The 25,494-nt window shown below is 39.2% G+C and overlaps 1 pseudogene across 1 annotated transcript; it reads left to right on the top strand.

Moving 5' to 3' along the window:
* Positions 1 to 3,869: 3,869 nt before the first annotated feature.
* Positions 3,870 to 23,499, top strand: LOC143710955 (protein NLRC3-like; annotated as a pseudogene). Its single transcript, XR_013194706.1, has 6 exons — positions 3,870 to 4,060; positions 11,460 to 13,354; positions 14,735 to 14,908; positions 15,259 to 15,429; positions 22,350 to 22,396; positions 22,479 to 23,499. The product of XR_013194706.1 is annotated as a protein NLRC3-like (transcript).
* Positions 23,500 to 25,494: the final 1,995 nt, after the last annotated feature.

The following is a 25,494-nucleotide window of genomic DNA, read 5'->3' as shown; positions in this document are numbered from 1 at the left end:
CTATTAGAACTATGCTGTTCGGTTTCACTTTATTTTGATGGTCCCTTTAACACATTCTGTTGTCTATAAGTAACATTGCACCTTCATATCTACTAACTCTCATTAGAGTAGGGTTAGATTTAGAATAAGTTGACATGTAGTTGCAAAGTTACTTTTGTGAGGAGCATCACAATAAAGAGTCAGCAGATATTAAGCAGATAGTTTACTAATACTGTAATGAGAGTTAGCTGACATGTAGTTGCAAAGTTACTTATAGTCAGTAGAATGTTCAAAAGGGACTATCAAAATAAAGTGTTACCTGATATTCTATTCTATACTTTTATGAATTCTATTGAGAAAACATTAGAAAAAAGTGAAATAAAGACTGAGAGTCAATGTCCAGAAATTATTAATTATTATTATGTTTTGAACTATGCTTTATAGCTGTTTTCCGGTGTGTTTGTTGTCAAACTAAAAAAAATATTTTTAATTATTTAAAAATGCCATTATTTTATATGAAAAGGTTAATAATTGTATTTTATTGAGAAAATATTTTATTTTGACCTGTATATTTTTTTTATTAGATCAGATAGCATTTTAAGCTGTCATATGATCATGTTACAATGTAAGGGGCATGTTGTCACATTTCACTTACATTCTTTTGGGGTATATCAAGAAAATAAGTATACACTGTATTAATAAAACAAAACCACATAACTGTAGACGTGTGAAATTAATAATATAAAAAAAAAAATACTCTGAACCCTAAGTAGATTTACACAAACTGAGAAAGTCAAAAAGCGCTATTTTGTGCCCCGCTCTCCCCTATTATCCATATATTTTTATTTATAGTGATACCAGACTTTAATGCGCACTTCTTATACTGTGTTTATTCAGCACTTACGGTGATTTTCTGGAGCAAAACTGACGCTTCATCTTCTGTGTGATGTACAATAAACTTCATAAAACAGTAACGTTTTGGCCATGGTCCACTACAACAGGCTTGTACTAGGCTATTAGTGGATAAAAGCAGGTAGTTTAAATTTGTTTGCGATCAAATATTAAATGTTTCTACACTCTATCAGCGGTAGCAGGTCAAACTAATATCACGTAATTTACGTCTAGTCGATGATTGGTTGATATACAAAAGGAAGCTAGCCTCCTCTGCCATGTTACTTTTCTCAGCACTCCTAATCACTGAACGTGAAATACTCAATGGTGATTGGCTAATATTTGAACCAAGTCTCCGGCTAAGGATTTGCCTCCCCCTTCCTTTCTCTATCCCCTCAGACTCGCATCTCGCAGATTATGCACATTCTGGGAAGAAGCGTGCAGTGTTTATACTTACAGAGGGGAAATTACAAACAAGAAATACACATTCTGAGACAATATTTGGGTAGGCTGTGATTCCCTTGCCTCCCCTGATGATCCGCCACTGTTGAGAAGCACCCACAGTTTACTGTCTACCCTGTTTAAGGGGACATCACCTGCCCAACTCCAGGCCCAGAGCACAGCCACACTTCAGCCACGGCCATCACAGAGCAAGAGCCTGAGCTCACTGCAGACTGGGAGACATGAAGACAGCGCCGGAGCCATCTCTGGTACTACAGCCTGTGAGCCGGCCACATTGTCCTGTGTGGAGGAGGGTATTTTAGTGGAGTACGAGGGCATTTAATGAACGCTGCCGTCACTGAAAGTGAGCTGGCCAGCTTATTTATTATGAGGATTTGGAAGAGTATATTTCCCTGAATCTCCCTGAACCCTTGATGTCACCCCTAGTGGCTGTAATGAGGAGCGCGATGTAGAGGAGCATTAACAGAAAAGTCTTTAATAATAAATCTAAAAAACAAACATGCATGAGATTACCAGGAATAGAGCATATAACACACATCCACATAAACTAAACATGACAAAGAACATTGAACAGAGGAAGCTAAGGGTTTAAATACACCCCAGTGGGCAAGTGATGTTGAATAGACATCAAATTGACAACATACATCGACGTAAAAAAAAAAAAAACGGGTCAAAAATGCAAATCAAATTGACGTAAAACACTTGACATCCATTTGATATCCACACACATATCTTATTCTCAACCAAAATAATTACACAAAAGTTATAAAATGCTGAACAAACGGAAACTTCTTGTATCTGACACCTCTGAGCGCTCATCCACTAACACTGACACATTTGCTGAAACCTGGGATTGGGACTTTCCAATCTTCAGTCCTCAGTCAACTGAGCTATTTCAGCCATAATTACAACAAATAACTAGTAACCCTGTAAATGTGGTATTACAATTATATTGTAATTATATCAAATGCATTGTTATTATTATGGTATGATTATCCATAAACTCTCTCTCCCTTTCATTATCATCAAAATACACAGCGAATTAAACAGAAACACTTGTTACAACTAACAGTAAACAAATTTATACACAGCTTTTCAGGGGGCACTGGTAAACTTTATATCCGTAAAATATATTAATATTTATATTCATAAAATATGGTTGTGTACACACTGCCAACACACATTTATTTTCAAACACCATGTAAAAGTGAATTTTGCATAATAGGTGCCCTTTAAAAGGACAGAAGGATGGATTTTCTTTTTAGGCTAGGATTGGTGAGCGAACCTATATGTATATTGTCTTGATTTTAATAATAAACCAAAATACTCAGAAGATCAAACAAACAGGCAGAAGAACGTCCTGGTTACGTCCATATGCAACCCACCATTCCCTGAAGGAGGGAACGGAGTACATAGTCGATGTCGACTGAAATGGGATCACGCCAGGGAGCCAGTCATCTTCGAGTACTATTGAACGAGCCAATGGAATTGGCGTGCATGATTTACATCACACACTCCGCCCCCGCGGCGCGGGTATAAATACGGAAGTGGATGCACGCACTAGTTGCTTTTTCGCTGAGGAGCTGAGCGTAACTCGGAGTCAGCTGTGGTCCAGCGGTAGTGGCAAGGGGACTACGTCCTCCGTTCCCTCCTTCAGGGAAGGGCCATCTGGACCGGTTGGGAAGCATTATTGGCATCTACGAACCGGGAAACACAGACGTACCCGAGTTGGGGCAGTGAGGTGGACAACAGGGGCCCGGCTTGGAAGGCCCGAAGCAGGGTCTGAGTGTGGAGACACAGTGGAGGACCCACTCGAGCTCGGCAGCCTCGGCGGCCTGTTTCAGCACAGCTGACATTTCTGGATCTGGCTCGGCAATGTTACACTCCCAGAGGGAGATAACACAGCCGAGTCATCATCTCCAGAGGCCAGCTCACCCTCTGATGCTGCTATCGACATCTTATCCTCTGGGGGAACCCCCAGCTGATCGGTCCATGACAGAGGAACCAGCATGCGCAACAGGAATTCCACCGGCTGCGGTGTGATGGAGGACTGAGGAGCCCACAGGGAATGGTTACCGGGCGAGACATCCATCACTATTCTCTGATCACCCATCCCACACGGCACCCAGGGATGGGGCATGGTAATGGGGACTCGCGCTTCGCGGAAGAAGGCAAGTCTCGATCTCAACACCGCGACAGTCATATTCCTGCAATGGGAACATGAACCGTCCACAAAAGCTGCCACAGCTGTAAGCCCAAACACGTGATTCAACAATTGTGGAAAAAGGGAACGCACATTTAATGATGACCTGTAACCTGACATAAAACAAAAAGAAGAACTGAAACCCCTTACGAAGAATACATGGAAATATGTACTTAAGGTAATATTATTGAATTTTGGTAAAAGAGCTGGGGTACAGAAGATAAAGATTGAGAATATTACAAAATCATTAAGATTACAGAACATAAGGCTATATACAAAAAAGGCTTTAATTAGGTCATCTAAGATTCCTCATCATACTCCACCTAGAAAAAAAATCTAAAATCGTCCTAATCTAGTCTTTAAAGCTGCAATTAATTATTCATGAGGATGGCAGGTTTTGTTTTCTGGGTGGAGTTGTAAAGACCAAGTAATTTGATTCCATGTAAGGAAATGAAAGTAAAAAACAAGGGGAAAAAATGCCATTTTAGTGCTTTCATAACAGGAAGGACACGTCCGTATTTTGTGGTAGGTTAAGAAATACATTTTACAAATATAGTCATATAAAAATGGGCTGCCACTTGTATTTCAGCTTTTAAAGTGGATTTCAAGACTGATGTTTGTATTTTTTGTTGTTTGTATTTACTCTAAAGTAGCCTTTGAGAAGACACTGGCGTCAGTTGTTGGCCGCTTATTCTGTTCTGAACAGTTATTTGTATTTAAATGCTTTTTATACACGGATTGTTTTTAAATTGAATGCTGTCCACTCTCCTATCGTTATCTCTTCTAACATCGGCTGATTGTTTGTTATCTTGGACTTAATCGTAGTTTCAGCGCTGCTACTGCGAGTCTGCTTCAGCTATACCATCGATTTTTATTTTATTTTGTTTTTTTATTGCTAAGAACATACATACGGTAATCAATGCCAGGGGTAAATACAACTGAGAGTTAAATTACAGGTTACGAAATCAGGAAAATATCATACAAATGAAACGGTGAGACAGTTTTAAGGGCTTTAGAGTTGCTGGATGTAAGGAGAGTGTCCAGGTATGATTTAAGTCCCTTACAAAAAAACAAACAAGTAGGGCTTAGAACCTTGGAATTTATATTCATGTAAGAAAAATTCCGCTAGAAGAATAAATGTTTATCAAAAAATATTGGTCCTTTACATCGTTATCAAAGTTGTGTTGACAAATTAAAACATCTTTGTATATTAAGGATTCCCAGAAGAGATAAGAGATAAATTTGTCTTCAGTACCACAAAAGGAACATAAGAATCAATATCAGGAAACATCTTTTTTAAGTAGAGCTTCACAGGGTAAAAAAGATGAAGTAATTTGTAAGACACATCTTTGACCTTTAGCTGAGAAACTCCACACTTTCTTCCATGGAATATCGGCAAACTGGCCATTCCATTAGGACACATGTATGGGGAGAAACAATCTGATTCTGAAATAGCTGTCAAATTCTCCTGTTCCGAGTTAGATAAAAAACTAATATTCCCAATCATGGTATCAAAAGGATGAGCTACTGCTACTGTCATGGCTCGTAGGAAGGATGACAGAGATGAAAGTAGAAATAACACTTTCTTTAATATAGCAAGCTCAGGAACAGGCAAATGGGTGAGACAGCGTGTATAACACAAACAATACCGGACATTGAAGTGGAGACAGGCAGGAACTTAAATACACAGTGAAGATGATTACAAAATGACAGGCAGCTGTGAGGGAGGTGATCAGTGTCCATGGATACAGATTGGTGGCTGGAAACTCAGACGGGGAAGACATGTGGCAAAAACAGAAAGTACAAAGAAGCCTAGTGGTGACATAACCCCATAACAAAATGACGGAGGGGGGACCGGAGGAGGTTCTGGAGGTGGACGAGACGATGAGGAAGTGCAGGAGAGAGGCTGGAGTGACAGGATGGTGAAGGGACTGGTGAAGGCCTGGTGGCGCAGACCCAGAGCCGTCCAGTACCGACAGCCCACAGCAGAGTAGATGGAGGGAAGAGACCAGATGGCGATGAGACTGGCGGTAGCTGGGGAATGACCGACGGAGAATCGGCGGCAGGATCCATTGGCGCAGACGGAGAGCCGATGGACTCCAACGACGTCGCAGGACTAGGAGACCGCGGCGGCATCGCGGCGACAAGTGCTGGAGATGGAGCCAGAGTACCCGAGAGCAGAGGCGGAGGTGTAGTGAGGGAGGACAGAGGTGACGCCGAAGGGAAGGAGGAGCCCGCTGAAGCCAAAGGGGTGGAGGGATGGAGCGTAGCGGACAGACCGTAAGTCCGTGGCGAAGGCAGAGTGACGACCGACCAAGGGGGAGCCGGCAGGACGAGGGAACCCACTGCAGCCGATGGTTCAAGGGTCTCTAGTGGAGGCGTAGGTGGGAGGACCCAAGACGGAGCCGGCAGGTCGACAGGCCGAGATGGAGTGCAGAGGACCGAGGCTGGAGGCGAAGCCATAGGATCCCCATGTACAGGCGCTGCGGATGGTGGGCTGACCTGCAGCTCGACGTCAGGGGAACTCCTCAGAGACGGTGCAGGGCTGTGCACATCCAGCAGTGGCGGGGCTGGAGGACTGGCTGAGCTGGGATTTAAGATGGTATTGAACTGACAGATGACAGGGCAGATACAGTCACTGGACAAATCGGAAGACGACGAAGATGCAGATGACGGCTCTGAAGTTTATCAGCCAGTCCTCTTGTTCCGTAGACTAGGTCCCCTCGTCCGCAGATGTCGTGGGCTCACACCCCTGGTCAGACTCCTGTTGGAGCTCCTCCTCCGGGGCGAAGGTCAGCTCTGTCCTCTTCGTCTCGGGCTCTGGCTTACGCGTTGCGCCGGGTGGTAGCTCTCCGTCTGCGGGGGGCACGCACGGGATCTTCGCGGTTGAGGGTGGTAATCCGGGCTCTGGGTCTGACTGTGTTCTGGATCGGGCTGCGACGCTCTCCAGACACCTAATGATGGCCTCCTTCCAGTTCAGGTTCGAGTTGTCTGGGAGGTGGATCGGATGGTGGAAGTTTGCCCCGATCCAGAACAGGGTCTTCAAGGTTTTGTCGTCGAGGGGGCTGGTGACTGCAAGGTAAAAGAAGTTTGTGGTAAAAGACAAAAAATCCTGGCTTCTGAGCTAGGGTGATGAACTCAAAATGGTCCGGTATTCTGTCAAGGCTCATAGGAAGGATGACGGAGATAAAAGTAGAAATAACACTTCCTTTAATATAGCAAACTCAGGAACAGGCAAACGGGTGAGACAGCGTGTATAACACAACCAATACGGGACATTGAAGTGAAGACAGGCAGGAACTTAAATACACAGTGATACAAAATGACAGGCAGCTGTGATGGAGGTGATCAGTGTCCATGGATACAGATTGGTGGCGGGAAACTCACACGGGGAACACACGTGGCAAATCAAAACAAACAGAAAGTCCAAAGAAGCCTAGTGGTGAGAGCTACAATGAAATCAAGGATCTAGCTGAGTCTCTAAGAAGAGTTATTGCTCCATAAGGAATGGCATCCATTACAATAGTAAACTCTTGTGGAGTGACAGGTATATTATACCAATATCTCCCTTCATAAAGGATTTCTCTGACATGTTATCTTTTATTCATATGAATCATGACAACTGTGTTTTAACTGGGGATTTTAATATACATGTTGATAATTTGTCAGATATCAGAGAAAATGAATTCTCGGAACTGCTAGAATGTATGTCGTTTAAACAGCATGTAAACATACCGACCCACAAACATGGTCACACACTGGATTTAGTCATAGCATATGGATTAAATATCAATATAACTTCTGTTGTTGATCTTTCATTATCCGATCACTTTTGGGTTTTCTTTAATAGTATTGATGCTTCTGTGCCTTATACAACTGAACGTATTAATTAAAAAACTTTTTATTACTTTGGAAGTAGCAGAAAATTTCACAACGCATTATATGACTTATGAAAAGAATATTTTACCATCGTCCTGTGATGTCTTAGTTGATGAGTTTAATAATAAATTGAGAACGGCTCTTGATGCAGTTTCTCCTCTTAAAACAAAAAAGGACACTAATAAAAAGGTAATTCCTTGGAAGACAGATTTGACCATGAAAAGTAAAAGAAACTGTAGAAGTGCTGAACGAAGTTGGCGAAAAACTAAATTAGAAATACACCTTAATATACTCACTGAAAATCTTAAAAACTATAACGAAGAAGTTCAAAAATCATGGCAAGCTTATTTTTCAAACCTTATAAATGAAAATATTAATAACCCACGATTCTTATTTAGTACCATAGATTCACTAATAAATCATAAAATTGATTGTAGTTCTGCGTTACCAAGTTCCAAATGTGAAGAGCTTGCTGGCTACTTCAGAGATAAAGTTATAAATATTAGATTGGGAATCTGCTCTGAAAACAAAAATAATTAAAGCTGCAAGCAGCATTTATCGGTGTTCAAGCAGTTAAGGCAGTTAAGCTTAAAAGCATAAAAAGACATTAAGTTTCATGTAGCAAGCATTTAACCACTTACATCATAGATGGAATAGACAATGTTTTAGTATGATCTACCATGATATACCACATTTTAGTGTGATTTTTCATGATTTACCATGTTCCAGTATGATTTACCATGAATCTAGCATGATTTACCATAGTTTACCATGATATACCAAGTTCTAGTATGATTCACCATGATTTACCCTGTTCTAGCATGATTTAATACGATTCTAGCATGATTTACCATAGTTCACCATGATTGATCTTAGTTTACCGTGATTTACCATGTTATAGGATGATTTACCATGATATTCCACATTCTATAATGATTTATAATGGTTTTGAACATTATGATATAAACATTATATGATTATAAAACATTATAAACATTATATGATTGTAGATGGAAAAGACCATTTACAGCTAATACAGTCAATTTGCCATAGGAAATACATGGTTTTGAAGCTTTTTAACAGTCATAGCAGTCATAGTGCAGTTTTCGGCACTAAAGGGCTTGAACACCTAATAAGAATGAGACCTTTTTGACAGTTATAGCGCGACCTATGGTCCGATCTCCATGAAACTTTGCATGCTTCTTCGCCATGTTATGACACATACACTCACCAATATTTGTGAAGTTTTGACTTTTCCTTTGGGATTTATAAGCTTTTGACCGTATTTTGTCACGCCCCTTTTCTAAATGACCCTGTCACAGCCACCCAAATAAAATATTTCAACTTTTTTCGATAATTATTGATCTAGAGAGTCCAGAGAATAGGCCTAGACTGGTTTGGTTCCGATCGGGCAAAAAACCAGGGACTAGTTCGCAAAAGTAGGTTTTGGAAATAACATCTTGTCCATCTTGAGCCAAAGATCACAGTGGTGTAAAGACATTGATTCTAAGTCAAACGGTCGAGGAGTTATGCGCAATTTAGTACTTTTGGTTGCTGTAGCGCCACCTATGGGCCAATCGGGTCATACTCAGATAGGTTGTCCCCAAATTGAGGCCTACCATCTGGTCGAGTTTCAAGTCTCTAGGCCTTACGGTTTGGGCTGCACGATGCATTTTAGAGGATTTTTTTTGCTTCAAGTGCTTGAACACCTAAAAGTAATATTACTATGCTCCCTCCTTTACCTAGCGCTTATAATACTATCCAAATGGAAAGGTTTATTTTGGTTGATGTTGAGACCCTAAGAAAGGTAGTAACAGAACTGAAACCATCCACTTGTTCTCTTTATCCAATTCCTACCTCTTTTTTTAAATCTATTTTTAATTCAATATCTAATGGTATCCTTGAGATAGTAAACCACTCACTACAACTTGGCATTTTTCCGTGTGATCTTAAATTGGCCCTAGTGAAACGTGTACATAAAAAAGGGAATTCAGATATTTCAACTCCTAGTAATTATAGACCCATTTCAAATCTCGCATTTTTGAGTAAAATATTAGAGAAAATTGTATTTAATAAGTTAAGCACATTTTTAAATACACATTCAAAATTAGAGATGTTTCAGTCTGGTTTTAGAAAACATCATAGCACAGAGACCGCTCTTATTAAAGTAGTAAATGACATAAGAATAAACTTAGACAGAAATTGGCCTTCAGTTCCTGCTGCTTGACTTGAGTGATGCGTCTGATACAGTGGATCACCAGATTCTCTTAAATAGATTATGTGAGTATGTTGGCCTATCTAAAACTGTTTTAAATTGGTTTTCATCATATCTTAGCGGTAAGAACATTTGTAGAATCTATTAATAATACCTTGTCTGAACATTATGAGGTACTGTGTGGAGTCCCTCAGGGATCAATTTTAGGACCACTACTTTTTAATCTATACAGCATGTTACCTCTCGGGTGTATCATCAGGAGACATAATATCTCTTTTCACAGTTATGCTGATGATACACAGTTATATGTAGCCGTATCGCCAGATGACACTGGGCCAATTGATTCACTTGCAAATTGCATCCAAGACATAAATGACTGGATGTCGCAAAACTTCTTACAACTCAACAAAGATAAAACAGAAGTTTTGATAATTGGATCAAAAGCACAGAGAGAAAAATTAACCCCTAAACTAAATATCCTGGGATTAAATCCAAGCAAAATTGCAAAAAAAGTAGGTGTTGTCTTATAACCACCGCAACCACCAATAGGAAAATTCAACTGCAGTAGCCACCGTTAAACCTGAAGAGGGCAACACTCAGACAAAAATTGTAGAATTAAAACGCTTTATACACAAATGTCAAAAAAGTTACTCGAATCAATGAACTACTAATAAAGCCCCATTCTTACAGATCATTAACTAAAAAAAGTTGGTTTAGGGTTTAGTTACCCTTTAAGTAAAGTATTTGTGTAAAGAAAATGTATAGTCAGATTATTTCTTTTAACTTAAACTTGATTTTGTGAATAAGCCAAAACAATACATTCAATCATTATGTCTCCTCACACTCATTCTCTATAGTTCCCTCTGTCACATTCCTCATTGACATTCCCAGGGGAGGGTCTTTGTCTCTTCAGGTGTGAATCACAGCATTATTCATGGTTTTTCACGCCCCCCATACAGCCATTGTGACACTAAAAGTGTGTTATAAAAGTTAAATGAATGATTTTTTTTGTATGAATGAGTGCTCTGGGTGATTTTCACATCGTTTTGAAGAAAAATCTGTAGGCTACAAGATGCAGTTCTGAGAAGTATTGTGAAGAAATGTTTACTATGTGTTATATGGCCTTATTTCAGTAACTTGAAATTTTATTTTTTTTAAAAACCATGCATAAACGTTATTTTCTCAAAACTACAAACTTTATGTACATGTTGCTCACATATTACCGTAGCCCTGTTTGTGCTGAATACAGTGTAATTAGACTTTAGCCATTAATGTGTTTTTAAGCAACTGAAAAAAGCACAAATGTCAGGGCATGTCAAAACTTCTTCAGGGACCCAAAATACCCTTAGGGCCTTATGTGCAACCTTTATTTAACTGACGTATGTTATTCATATTATTCATAGTTCCGATGATTTGACTGACCAACTATAATTGTATTTTGTAAATATTAACACATTTTTGATTAGATGCCTGGAATACACAGAAAAAGTTGGGTCAGAGGCAAACTAAGGGTGAAAAGTTTACAGAATACTAACATTTCTCAATGCAAGATTTCAAAGAATAATAATTTGAAAGGATTTCTGGACCCTGGTCAGTGAAAAAAAATTGATATATTTTAGGTGTACTTCTGTACAATCTTCTAAGACAATTAAAAAATCACAGCATTTTACAAAAAATCTTAACTTTTCTGGAAACTGAGTTAGTAAACGTATTTGAGGGAGATATTTCACTTTTGAATTTTCTCATCCAGACATACATGTATTGCATTTGTTATATAAACTTTTAGGTTGGTATCCAACTATTTTTTGTTTTTGTTTTTTTTCTCAGTAGTGGGGAGATATATGACCCAATTCCTTCTGTAGAATACCGTCACAGAACAAGAAGCAAAACATGGAATCAGCCAATCGGATAGTGGAGACTGAATACCTGCATCAGGATTCTTATCAACCATTAGATGATGTTTTTCAGAAAGTGAAAGACCAACACAAAACATTCATGAAGAACAAGTATGAGAGCTTATTTGAGGGAATCAAACTAGAGGAGAATCAAACCCTCCTGAACAGCATCTACACACAGCTGTACATCATAGAGGGAGAGAGTGCAGGAGTGAATGAAGAACATGAGGTGCTACAGATGGAGAAAAACAAAAAACAACACTTGCAAGACACTCCGATCTACTGCAATGACATCTTTAAAGCCTCACCTGAACCAGGATGTGAGGAGAAAGACAAAATCAAGAATGTTCTTACTACAGGCATCGCTGGGATTGGAAAAACCGTCTCTGTACAGAAGTTCATTCTGGACTGGGCAGAGGGAAAAGCCAATCAGGATGTAGATTTCATGTTTGTGCTTCCATTTCGAGAAATGAATTTGATTAAAGATCATAAGTACAGTCTTCACAGACTTCTGCTGGACTTCCATCCTGAACTTCATAATCTGGACTCAAAGATTTATGGGCAGGGTAAATTGGTGTTCATCTTTGATGGTCTGGATGAAAACAGAATTCCACTGATGTTTTCAGGCGCTCAGAAAGTTTCTGATGTGACTGAGACTTCATCAGTGGGTGTGTTGATGTCGAACCTCATGAATGGAAAGCTGCTTCCCTCTGCTCACATCTGGATCACCACCAGGCCCGCAGCAGCCAATCAGATCCCCTCTAACTACATCAACCGTGTGACAGAAATTCAGGGATTTAATGACCCTCAGAAAGAGGAATATTTCAAGAAGAGAATCAATGATGAGCATCAAGCCAACAGAATAATCTTACACATCAGAAGAGCAAGAAGCCTCCACATCATGTGCCACATACCCGTCTTCTGCTGGATCTCATCCACTGTACTCCAGAAGCTCCTGAAAGATCTGAGTGCAGAAATCCCTCAAACTCTGACTGAAATGTACATCCATTTTCTGATCATTCAGATTAATATGAGGAATCAGAAGTCTGAAGAGAGAGATCCAGAGAAACTCCTGCAGTCCAACAGAGAAGTGATTTTGAAACTTGCTGAACTCGCTTTCAAGCAGCTGATGAAGGGCAATGTTATGTTCTATGAGGAGGATCTGATTGAGAGCGGCATAGACGTCACTGACGCCTAAGTGTATTCTGGGATTTGCACTGAGATCTTCAAGGAGGAATCTGTGATTCATCAGAGGAAAGTTTACTGCTTCATACATCTGAGCTTTCAGGAGTTTCTGGCTGCTTTTTATGTGTTTTACTATTATATAATAAAAAATGATAACACATTGCATTATTTGGATCAAGTGCATATTCTGCATAGGGACACAATAGATGAAGCACTTCAGCGTGGAAATGGACACCTGGATCTTTTCCTGCGATTCCTGCTGGGCATCTCACTGGAGTCCAATCAGAAACTTTTATTGGATCTACTAACACATACAGAGGAAAGTTCAGAGAGCATCAAGAAAACCTCAAAGTACATTAAAAACAGAATCAGGGATGAGAAAAATCTCCCCACAGAAAGATCTATCAATCTGTTTCTCTGTCTGCTGGAGATGAAAGATCAGACTCTGTACAGAGAGATTCAGGAGTTTATGAAATCAGACAAACACTCAGATAAGAAACTCTCTCCTCCTCAATGTTCTGCAATCACCTGCATGCTTCAGATGTCAGATGAGGTGCTGGATGAGTTGGATTTGAAGAAATACAACACATCAGAGGATGGTAGAAGAAGATTGATACCAGCAGTGAGCAACTTCAGAAATGTTCTGTAAGTAATTTATTTGGATCATATTGTAATTACAATTAAATTGTGAATTTTATATAACTATTCACCCTAGAGATGCACCAATATTTTTTGGAAAGATAAATACTGTTACAAATGCATTACAATTAAAAATGCAAAATATTTATTCACATTCACATAAGTATTCACCCCCTTCAAGTCAATAGTTAGCAGAAACACTTTTTGAAACTATGATAGCTTTTCGTATGAAATGTCTCTATCAGCAACTAACATCTGGTCACTGCAATTTTCCCACATTTATCTTTGTTGAAACGCTCAATCTCAGTCAGATTAGATCAAAACTTTGAGTAGACAGCCTTTTCGGGTGCACCTATAAATTCTCAGTTGGATTGACTGCAGCAGTAATGATTGCATGTGTCATATTAAATGTGATTGATATTTATGAAGAAATAAATAGAAGGCGTTTCCTCATACCATAGCAAGGGGGCAGGAAAAGATAGACATAACCAAGGAGGAGCTGGCAGATGGAAACACCATGGAGGAGACAATGGGGGGAGGAGCCAGGGAGGAGATGACAGAAGTAAGAGCCAGTGAGAGAACCAGAGCAGCACCATCAGGGTTAAGCTCCATGACAGAAACGATGGAGGTAGGAGTAGAGACCAAGGTGGAGGGCCAAGGCAGATCCGCAGGTTCAAGTGATCAAGGCAGAGACGGGAGCCAGTGGGAGTGAGGACAACGGTGGAGCCGGAGGGAAGAAAGAGCCCAATGGAGCCGAAGAGGTGAAGAGATGAGGTGTAGCCAGAGGCCTGGAAGTTTGTAGTGCAACCAGGGTGATGACTGACCGAGCTGGAGCCTGAGGTATGAGGGAGCTGAGTGGGATCAGCAGCAACAAAAGAGAACAGAGGCTGGATGGGATCACCGGGGATTGAAGACTTTGAGGAATGATATCATGTGGTGTGGCTGAATGCTGGTGGGGCCCTAAGTCCGGAGTGGGCCCTCATCCACGAGGCAGGCAGTGAATGCAGATCCTCACTGCACCAGCACCCACTCTATATAAGCAGCGAGGTCCACAGGTCACTGAGGCAGGTGTAGAAAAAGACGCAGAGTTACCAGTCTGGGTAATGAGTAAAAAACCTTTTGGAAAATTTAGGTTATGGATAAGGCCCACTGAGCCATGGCTTTGCCAATCTTAATGATTTGTAATCAATAAATCAAGAAAACAAATGAATTTTAAAACCCCCAGGGTTTGATTAATAGCTAACAAGTCAAGCTGCACTAGGTGAACATTTACTATTAGGGAAGATTTTAAACTATAGAGTGAAACTGTTTTGTGTGTCGTTCCTTGTGATTTTGAAAGAATCTGTCCTCTAAACTTACAAAAAATTCTATTTTTGTTTCTTTCAGTCTTGCTGACTGTAATCTCCATGGTCACAGCTATGAAATTGTGGTCTCAGCTCTACAGTCACCAAACTCTCCTCTTAGAGAGCTTGACCTGAGTAACAATGACCTGGAAGACACAGGAGTGAAGATGCTCTCTGATGCACTGAAGAGTACAAACTGTACTCTGGAGATACTGCGGTGTGTAAGAATAGAACTACAAAATTGTAAATTATCATTGCATTTGAATTTGAACATAACTGTGATAGTTGAAGGATCTTGGATGATTAGTTTGCTTCAGGTGCAAGAATATTAATGTTTTGATTTTTTTACAGCACTTCTATAATAGCATGTCTTCAACATTTGAGATGAAATAGTTTGGGGTGGTTGATTTGTAAAAACATGATGATAGTGATACATTATTTTACAACGAATTCTAAACAATTTAAGTTTTTAAAATTATGTGCAATGGTGTTTAAACAGGCATTTTCATAATTTGTAGGCTTTAAAAACAGTACAGGTGTTCAATCATGAATCCAATTACTTTGTAGATTATCTGGCTGTATGGTAACAGAGGTCGGCAGCTGTTATCTGGCTTCAGCTCTGAGTTCAGCTTCACACCTGAAAGAGCTGGATCTGAGCTACAATCACCCAGGGGATTCAGGAGTGAAGATGCTCTCCGAGAGACTCAATGATCCAAACTGTGCACTAGAAAAACTCAAGTATGTTGGAGTGAAAATTTTTCATGTTATTTGTTATTTAAAGGTCCCATATTGTACAACTTTCTAAAGTTTTATTTTAGGTTTTGATGTCCTTAAGAATATATACTGTATTTGCGGTATAGGTACCAAAAACCATCTTAATATATTTTTACAGCTCCTTTCTCAGGAGCTCTGCCAAGAACTGGTCGATTTTGGCCTATCTACTTAATATTCATGTGCCTCTCTTCTTATTGGCCTGTTGTTTTCCGAGTGACCCACCATTGGTGGGGGCGGTGACTGAGTAGTTCTGACATCACATTTATACGGAAGTCAAAACAGCTTGTGAAAAGGGACAGCTACTTTATTCAGGCTGTGTGCATTTGTCTGTGGATCGACTGTTTTGAAACGTATATGGTAGTTTCATAGCCCCTAGACCTCTGTTATCATGAAAAAAGCCAGGAAATTTCAGTTTTGACAATATGGGACCTTTAAATTTTGTAATTGTTATTTTTCATTTTACTTGCACTTACACAAATGCATATTTGTAAAAAAATAAAAATAATAATAATACAACTAGCACTAACATTATGGAACATAAACCCAATATCACATCCTGATAGCAATTACTAAGTTAAGTGGTCTAAATCAGTGGTTCTCAACTCCAGTCCTCGGGACCTACTGCTCTGCACATTTTGTATGTCTCCTTATTTAACACACCTGATTCAGATCATCAGCTAGTTGATGGAGACTCACTACAGTCTTCAATCCTGCTCCTGGAGGGCCGCTGTCCTGCAGAGTTTAGTTCCAACCTGCTTCAGCACACCTGCCTTTGTATATTCAAGCGATCCTGAAGAGCTTGATGAGCTGATTCAGGTGTGTTTGATTAGGGTTGGAACTAAACTCTGCAGGACAGTGGCCCTCCAGGACCAGGATTGAAGACCTCTGCTCTATGATCTGAACTGAGTGTGTCAGATAAGAGAGACATACAAAATGTGCAGAGCAGTGGGTCCTGAGGACTGGAGTTGAGAACCACTGGTCTAAATGTATTTATATATATACAGGCGTAGGGCCATAAAATGTTTGTCCAGTCACTGCATTTGGTCAAAATGCAACGATACAATGCCCTACCTGCCTGTCAACATAAGTATTCCCATGCCTCTGTGCACATCACATATCATCAACATGTTTCAAGCCATGCAAAGTTAGAAAGACGTCAATCACTGAGCACTGCAACTGAAACAGCAGCCACCTTTTACAGTTCCTACTGAACCAAAATAATGAGCTTATGCTGCATTCACACCATAACTACAGTAATTTGGAAACCTGTGACGTTATACTCTGAGCAGTTCGTAACTCCAATTTATGTGTTTAAAAGGCAACACTATCAATGTCGAAATTAATATGCTGCAGTCAGGTGGTACAGATCAGTGCTCTTTAAATTGTTTATGTTCATTATTATTGTAATGTTATATGCTTTGAGACATGAGGTTTTACGCCGTTTCTCGTGACGCTTTTGTTTGCTCCCTGCTGTACACGTTCATGTATTTTGAAGGAGGTGCGGCTTTGGAGATGATCAGAAGGGAGCATCTAATGGGATTTTATGATTTTAAAATTAGCTTGCTATTGCTAGCCTGTCTGAGAATTGCCTACCCTATCTTTAGTTTACAACACCCTGTGGTTTTCTCCCTCTAAAGAGACACTCGCTAGGGCTGTACTCAGAATATCGATACAACGATACATAGTCATGAACTCCTGATGATGCGCATATCAATACAGCAGCTGCCGTCAGACATTAGACATGAGTCGTGCGATGTGCAAGAACTGCAAAACAAAAGTTAAGTACTCCGGCAAGACATCATCCAGATCAGCCAGCCCTGGTCGCAGCAGGTAGCAGCACACACCTGTCACCTCAGAAGCAGCCAACGTTGCCTGATACTTTTATCTCAAAACTACCACCCATGTCTTAGCGTTCTCAAAAGATATGTCAGGATTTACGGCCATACAGCATTATTCGAGAATAATGGCTTCAGACAATTGCTTCACGATTGTGAGCCACACTACAAAATACCAACACATAAGTTTTTAACATCTCGAGCATCACAACATTTTTTAGGAAAAGTAAAATCGCCTGCCATGTCCTGCATGAGAAGCAAAAGGTACTTGGCCTTTCGGAGCATAAGTTGATGGCCGATGTCTGTACGAGGTGGAACAGCACACATGACAGCGATTCATAGAACAACAGCCCGCAATTTGCGCCTCATTACTGTCAACTGAGGTGTTTAAAAAGGCCAAAGATCTGTGGACATTAACAGAAGTAGACATAACCTGTGCTAAAGATGTAATAAATGCACTGAAGCCACTTAAATTGGCAACTCGCGTTATGTCTGAGGAGAAAAACCCTACGGTTTCTATTATCGCACCGTTACATGCTCAGTTAAGTCATGGCACTCAAACTGAAACCACCGACTCGGCCGTGAAGCGAGACATAAAGATCGCTGTAACTGGAGATCTGGAGAAGATATATTGGCGTGAAAGCACTGCCCTTTTTGAAGGAGGAGAACAGACAGGAGGTCTACACCAAAATGGCAATGGAGGCATCACAGATTTCACTTGCAATGGTGAGTTGACTGTAAGAAAACTAAGTTAGTTAATGTTAATTATATCAGCTAGTTATTCTAATAAAAATGTCTTCTCACTTAATTTTACAGATTCGTTTTTATTCTGCCTATTTGTTTTTTGCTATCTGTAAAAAATATTTTTTTTGGATTTTAACTCAAAATATGTTTTAGAACAACATATGTTTTTATTAATGTGGTCTACAAAATATGGGCTACATGAGTTCTGTAAAAGTTATTAATTACAAATGTCATGTTATGATTATTTCAGAGCCAGACTAATGAAGCAGATCAGAATAGAAAGAATGCTGAGACAGATCTGTCGCCACCCTACAAGAGAAAGAATGTGGACTCTTGTGCTCTTGAGGACTTATTTGGAGATGCATTTTCCCCTCCCAAAACACAACAATCACCTCTGACACTGTATAATCAGGCAGAGGTTGAAGTCAGGAAATACAGAGACACAGACATATTATCTCTTACAGAGGATCCACTCATCTGGTGGAATGAGCACTAGTCTGTTTTTCCTTTACCATCAAACTTGGCAAGATGTACCCTCTGCATCCATGGTACAAGTGTAGCAGCGGAGAGTGTGTTCTCTACTGCTGGAGATATAATTACAGCAAAGAGGCGTGCTCTTAACCCTGATCATGTAGATCAATTGTTGTTTCTGCATACAAATCTGAAGATGTAATCGTTTAAAATGATTTCAAAGTAATGTGAAAAAATGACTTTGTTTGGTGCACATTCCAACACTTAAGACCAATGAGTTTGAGAAAACTAATTTATATTTAAGTTACTTTTATGGAATATGTTTTAAGTTTAGTTTAGTCATTGAGCATTGTTGACATGCTTCAGTGTCACTATAATTTACACTATAATTGTCATTTCAGTTATTGAGCCAGTGACTTTAAAAGCAGAAGAAAGAGCCATTTTAAGCTTTTTAAGTGACCATTTCATTAAACTCATTGTTTTTTTATGACAAAAACAAAATAGTTTTTCATTTATCACAACTGTTATAACACTGCTTATTAAATAAACAGATATTACTGTTACTAAACTCTGCTCAATAGAAGTTTAAATTCCAAATTGATCCATATCGTGATACGCATCTTATCGTGGCTTTAGTATTGTAATGCATATTATACCATGACATTGTTGGTGATACACAGCCCTAATACTCGCACACAATCTCAACACTTCATATTCTACCCAAAAGCATGAGGTTAACCCTCTGGGGTCTGAGGGGTGGTTTGGCCCCTGGAGAAGTTCTGATCTGCCCTGATAATTGTGCTTTTTTCAGTTGCTTATAAACATATTAAGTGATGGGCTTAATCTCCTCAGGTGTAAATCACATCAATATTCATGATCATTTACACATCCTCGCATAAGGCCTTTCTAAGCAAAATGTGTCTTACAAATTTTAAATCAATATATTGTTTTATGTGAATGAGTGGGCAAGATAATTTTCATATCGTTTAAAAAAAACACGCACTCACACACACACACACACACACACACACACACACACACACACACACACACACACACACACACACACACACACACACACACACACACACACACACACACACACACACACACACACTAGGCTGTAAGAACCAGTTCTCAAAAGTCTTTGCCAAAAGTCTCTGAACAAATGTTTATTATGTGTTTTATGGCCTTATTTCAGTGACTTGATTTTTTTTTTTCAATAACCAACCATAAATGTTATTTTCTTAAAAATAAAAAATTGTATATACATATTGCTCCAATATTATCGTAGCCCTGTTTGTGCTGAATACCTTGTAATTAGATTAAGCCATTAATATGTTTCTAAGCAATGGAAAAAAGCAAAAATGTCAGGGCATGTCAAAACCTATTCAGGGCCTAAAAAAACTCTCAGACCTCCAGAGGGTTAATGGGACAATCAATGAAGAATGTAACTGAGAGGGAACTACAAGAAAGAATCCGAGGACAAACTTTTTTTAACAATATAATACAAATATAAATGAGGGTCAAAGGGACATTTTGATAGTCATACCTGGAAACAAATCCTGTTCAAATATGTAAGTGAGCATCATATACAGTTGTGGTCAGAATTATTGGCACCCCTGGTAAATATGACCAAAGATGGACGTAAAAAATAATTCTTTCATTCAAAAAATGTGCAAAAATCTAACATTTCATTGAAGTAAAAGAATTGAAAGTGGGGGATAAATCACATTATGAAATAAATGCCTTTATACAAAACATGTTGGCCATAATTACTGGCACTGGACCAGGATCACATGCAGGTCGGTATCTGGTCACTGTCATTCTCACAATAGCATTAATATAATGTCCACTCATAACAGAAAACATGATTTTTGTTGTCACACACTCATGCATGAATTATCACACAGTACAACATTTTTATAATATATCATAGAAACTTATTATTTAGCACATTCAAAAGATCTACATCTGAGCAGAAATTTGTGAACAAAAGCTTCATTGATGATGCCGTATTCAATAACCGTAAACTCTTCATAAACTATCCAAAACAGGCCAATGAAATCTTGTTTAAACATTTATATTTGTTTAAAACATATTATATATCATATTTATGTTATATTATATTGCATTTAAATCTTCATCCTTGTTTAATATGTTGCTTATATAAAATTTCAACAATTTCACTCTTTTAAGTATAGCAATATAGTTTGGGAAATGCCAAACTGGTAAATATGTACATGTTCATAAGAAATATCATGTTTAGTAATGAAAGTAAGAATAAATAACTTACTGATTCTATTTATCGAGTTGATGTGGGCGTTGACTCTGTTTGCGTGGATCGCCCAGATGTGTGTTCACATTGGCAGTAATAAGCTCACATGGAAAGGACTGTACATCTTTCTTTTTTTCATACGGATTACATAAACAGAGAACATTTGTTTTCATTTTGAATTAGATTATTTAAAAGTAGACACTTAAATGTTTCTATTGATATGTTGCTTATGTCTTTGTGACAAAGCAACATATCTTATGTGTGCTGAGTTATGTTTCATTTTTGTGAAGCGGTCCAGACAATAAGTTCACGGAGACGGAGACAGCAGAAAGTACCCTGTCTGTCACAAGAGTATTTTAAGTCGATTTTGCTGCTATATGAAAAAAAATGTAAACAAAAAATAAGCTAGTTACAAACAAGAAAAGCAAATGTGACAAGCAAAGTTGCCATATTAATGGTTGTTAAAAATTTGTTCACTGGGAAAATATAAACTTTAAAGGAGAACCACTTCTTTGATCTTGACAAATTGTTTAAGGTCCAATATGTAAAAAATTCTCAATAATGAGTCAATACACCATCAATCCTTCTAAAACGTGTTTTTGTCTTACCCTGATTAAAGCCCACATTTTATGTTCAATAGCCGGCTCTGAGCCGCGACAAATGAGGGAGGCAACCAGAACAAAAGCAAATCAAAAAGTATTTATTAACAAAAATAATGTTTACAACTGATAACTAAATAAGAGAAAAAATCACTTTAGAAAATATTCCGCTCGGAACATCAACGTAAATAAATAATAATCTACGTAATTAACGCAAACACAAAATACACGCTCCAAAAACAAAGGCCTGCAAACATAGATGCCCAAACTAAACTAATACATGAAGCAAACAAATAATAAACAAATAAAGCAGCAACCCAAAATAGCAGAAAACCTAGAGGGTTACCGAAGCACGTAAAGTCAGAGAGCCATTACCTTTTATAATCCTCTGCAGGTGTTTCATATTATAATTTCCTCAGTAGTACGGGTAGTATCTTAGTAGTATCTTAAAAGATAAACCCACATTCAACACACAAAAAAACAAAACAAAACATAATTCCAACAGGGTACATCCCAACCCCTTTAACTAACATCACAAACTTCCTAAAGCCTATCTAGTCTTCAGTGGCTTGCCGAGCTCGGGGCGACTTTAAACACTGAACTCAGCATCTTCAACAATCCCATAACCAGGACTGCCGATTAACACTGAAGTTACACTGCCGATTAACCCCCCAAAAAAACAGAAAACAAAAATAAATTACTAGACAAATCTCTACTAGACTAAATAACTCCCAAATAACAATGATGTCACAGCATCTTCCAGAATCCACTCATCTCCTCCCACCATAATACTCATCGACCTCGGCACCTTGAGGCTTGAGAGCATACACATCATACTCTTGATAGAGCATCCCACTAGAGGGTCAAAGGTTACATATTGTACATTTAAATTATGAGAATTTGTTGAGACAAAGTTACAAGTGCTTGTGTTTTCTTTTTCTTTTCTTTTCTTTTCAGTGTGGACCATAATGAAGCCTTCAGAATCACACCAGGACTACAAAAATGTAAGTCCCTTCTTAGTTTTTGAACATTTGTTAAACTTGACATTGCATGGTTTGTCACGATTAAATTTATTTTTCTGTTCAGATTTTTGTGATCTCACACTGGATCCAAACACAACACACCCTAGCCTCTTAATGGCTGGGAACAGAATGGTAACACATGTGAAAGAGGATCAATCATATCCTGAACATCCTGAGAGATTTGAGCACTATGAACAGGTTATGTGTAAAGAGAGTCTGACTGGACGCTGTTACTGGGAAACTGAATTCAATGGTAATGGTAATGTGGCTGTGACATACAAAAAAGTCAGTACAAAAGAAGGGATTGATTGTCTTTTTGGATTCAATGAACATTCCTGGTGTCTTTTCTGGTATAACAGTGGTAAGGTTTGTACGGCCTGGCATGATAATAAGAACACTGATGTATCTGTCCCATCTCAGTCTAAAAGAGTAGGAGCGTATCTAGACTGGTCGGCCGGCACTCTGTCCTTCTACAGCGTCTCTGACACACACACACTCACACACATATACACATTCAACACCACATTCACTGAACCTCTATATGCTGGATTTAGGCTTTATCCTAGAGCCTCAGTTTCTCTGTGTCAAACTGCTTGAAAGATTTCAGGCGAGGAATAATCTATAAAACAATTCACTCTAAACAGTTGTGTTATAATTTAGTGGAGATTTGAATTTGGGAAGGTGAGAGGAAATGAAAGGAGAGAAGAGTGGGAATGGGGTCCGGAAAGGACCTCGTGAGGCAGGACTTGAACAAAGATATATCTGCTTCTGCTTCATATGTCATGAGATCAGCTAATTTGGCTAAGCTTGGTTGTAGATTAGCTTGAGTTTGAGTACAATATTTTGTTGGGTGTTTTGTAGGGTGCTTTTTTCTGCAAGCCTTAGTTGTCACTTGTCCTTGTACTTTTGTGTTTTGTATTTTATTTTCTGTGATTCTGTTGTATTTTATTGTTACCTAAGTTACGCATTAGCTCAATATATGTCTAATGGCATTAGAAATTCAAAACAAAAACCCTGTTTTATTAAGCATTTCCATCTACAAGTATATGTATTTACCTTGAACAATAAACTGTACTTCTTTGCTTGTGGTGTGTATTTTACTCTTGTAACTTTTCAGGTTGATTCTATTGGCTTGTTTATATTTTGCAGGTGTACCTTATATGATGGAGTGGATGTATTAGTTGAGACCAGTGCTGAAACTGGGTAATCACATAACCTTAAAACAGAGAGAATCAGTTTTATGACACGTATTACAGTAGCCCCGTTTCCACTGTCGGGCCAGTGCGAGCCTGGGCTTTAAACGCTCCGTGCTGGGCTAAAAGCCTCGGGACTTTGGCACCGAGCCCAAAACCATGCTGCGTTTCCACCGTTGGGCCAGAAGCTCCACAGCGCTTCACTAAAACACACCCGTAACACGCCTCTCTGGAACAACGTCACACAAACCCATCATTTCACCAACAAATGGAAGTTTTATCAGAAAACTAATCAGAAAGAAATCACTTGAAACAGCGAGATCGCAAAACCGTTTGCAAGCATTTTTGATGTTTACTTAAAGATTTAAAACCCAAACATCGATGTTTTACCGCAGGTTTACAACTCCACCTCTGCTCGTAACCACACCTCAAGCCAGAGTTGGCCCGCTTTGGACTTAGCTTCTTTAGCTTGACACAGCTATTTGGGAATGCTGGCCCAAGTAGACCATTTCAATACACTACCCTGCCCTACCACTAAAGGAAGCAAACACAGGTGTTTCATTTAGAATAACTATTCACCTTCCCCACTACAAAGAACACTAACCTCTAGGAAGCGGCAAGGGAGCTACAGTTCTACTTCCCCAGAACGATGGGGGGAAACCCCATATAAAGGGAATGGGGTTCAATGCCTGGACTAGTCCAGGGTCAGAAGATTCCCAGAACCTGACAAAAGTGCCACAAGAAGAGCAGCCAGAAGGCAAATTAACCTCTACATGCCAGGTTCTAAGTGATCGGTTTAGGCTCCAACAGGAAATGGAGAACCCTACTTTAAAACCTAGACAGTAGGGGAGGGTTCTACTCTACAGTCAACCCAAAAGGACTGCCCGGATCTGTCCAGGGTTGCAAGACTCCCAGCACCTGACAAAAGTGCCTGATAACAAGAAGAGCTGCTAAATAGCCTGTTAACCTCTACTTGTTACGTTCTACAGGACCGGTTGAGGCTCCCACAGGGAGTGGAGCACAAGTGGCCACGCTCTGCCTCGGGCCCTGCCTCCAGTCCTGAGACTGTGATGGACCAGGACGTATAAGGTGAAGACTTAGACCAATGTGGGATGTATCAAAATCTACCTTTTTATGTAACTTCAAAAAATGCATAGTCTTTATGCAACCGGCCACAGGTCTCAACAGTCGACCACGCTGTTTTCTGAGATTCTGAGTGTTATTGTTAAGTTTTGTTTTTGTAAATAAAAGACTTCTGCGTTTAAATGCTGCACTTTTATTTCATCCTGCTTCAAACAAACCGTGAAAGTTATTATTATTTGCTGAATGCTTTTATAATGTTACTACAAACGTTCTGAGTACAACGTTCATGAAACGTCCTTAAGATGTTATGTTTACATGATGAAGGTTTTCATAAGATTGATAGAAAACATTCTTTGAACAACAACCTCGGAATGTCTTTATAATGTCATTACTATATTTGCAGAATGTTTTTAGAATGTGTGCATAAAACAATTTTAATTAAACTTCCTTATGTTATTTGTCAAAGTTACATTTTTTGTATAAATCTTTTCAAAGCAGCTTTACAGAAATTCATGATGTTACATTGTTTATAATATCTTCATGCCTTAGCAGATTCCCAGCAAACAGGGAATGTTCTCAGAGCTTGGTTCTCTCAAAGTTCTGAGCAAACTTTCTTTCAGTAACATTATTAGGATGTTCGATGATGAGTGTAGGTGAATCAGGCTCCTTGCCCAACAGAGATGAAACCTGGAGATTGCAGAAGTACATGTGATGACAATAGAGGAAAATAATAGAAACACAGAAAAGGGATATAGGAGATCGCTGGAGCACTGGTTTACCTTGAGATCTCTTATTGTGAGGAAG

Source organism: Siphateles boraxobius, unplaced genomic scaffold (genome assembly GCF_051911475.1).
Source record: "Siphateles boraxobius isolate OS27281-9 unplaced genomic scaffold, OSU_SipBor_1 118, whole genome shotgun sequence".
NCBI lineage: Eukaryota > Metazoa > Chordata > Actinopteri > Cypriniformes > Leuciscidae > Siphateles > Siphateles boraxobius.
The sequence above is the reverse complement of the archived record's forward strand: the minus strand, read 5'-3'. Positions and strand labels throughout refer to the sequence as shown.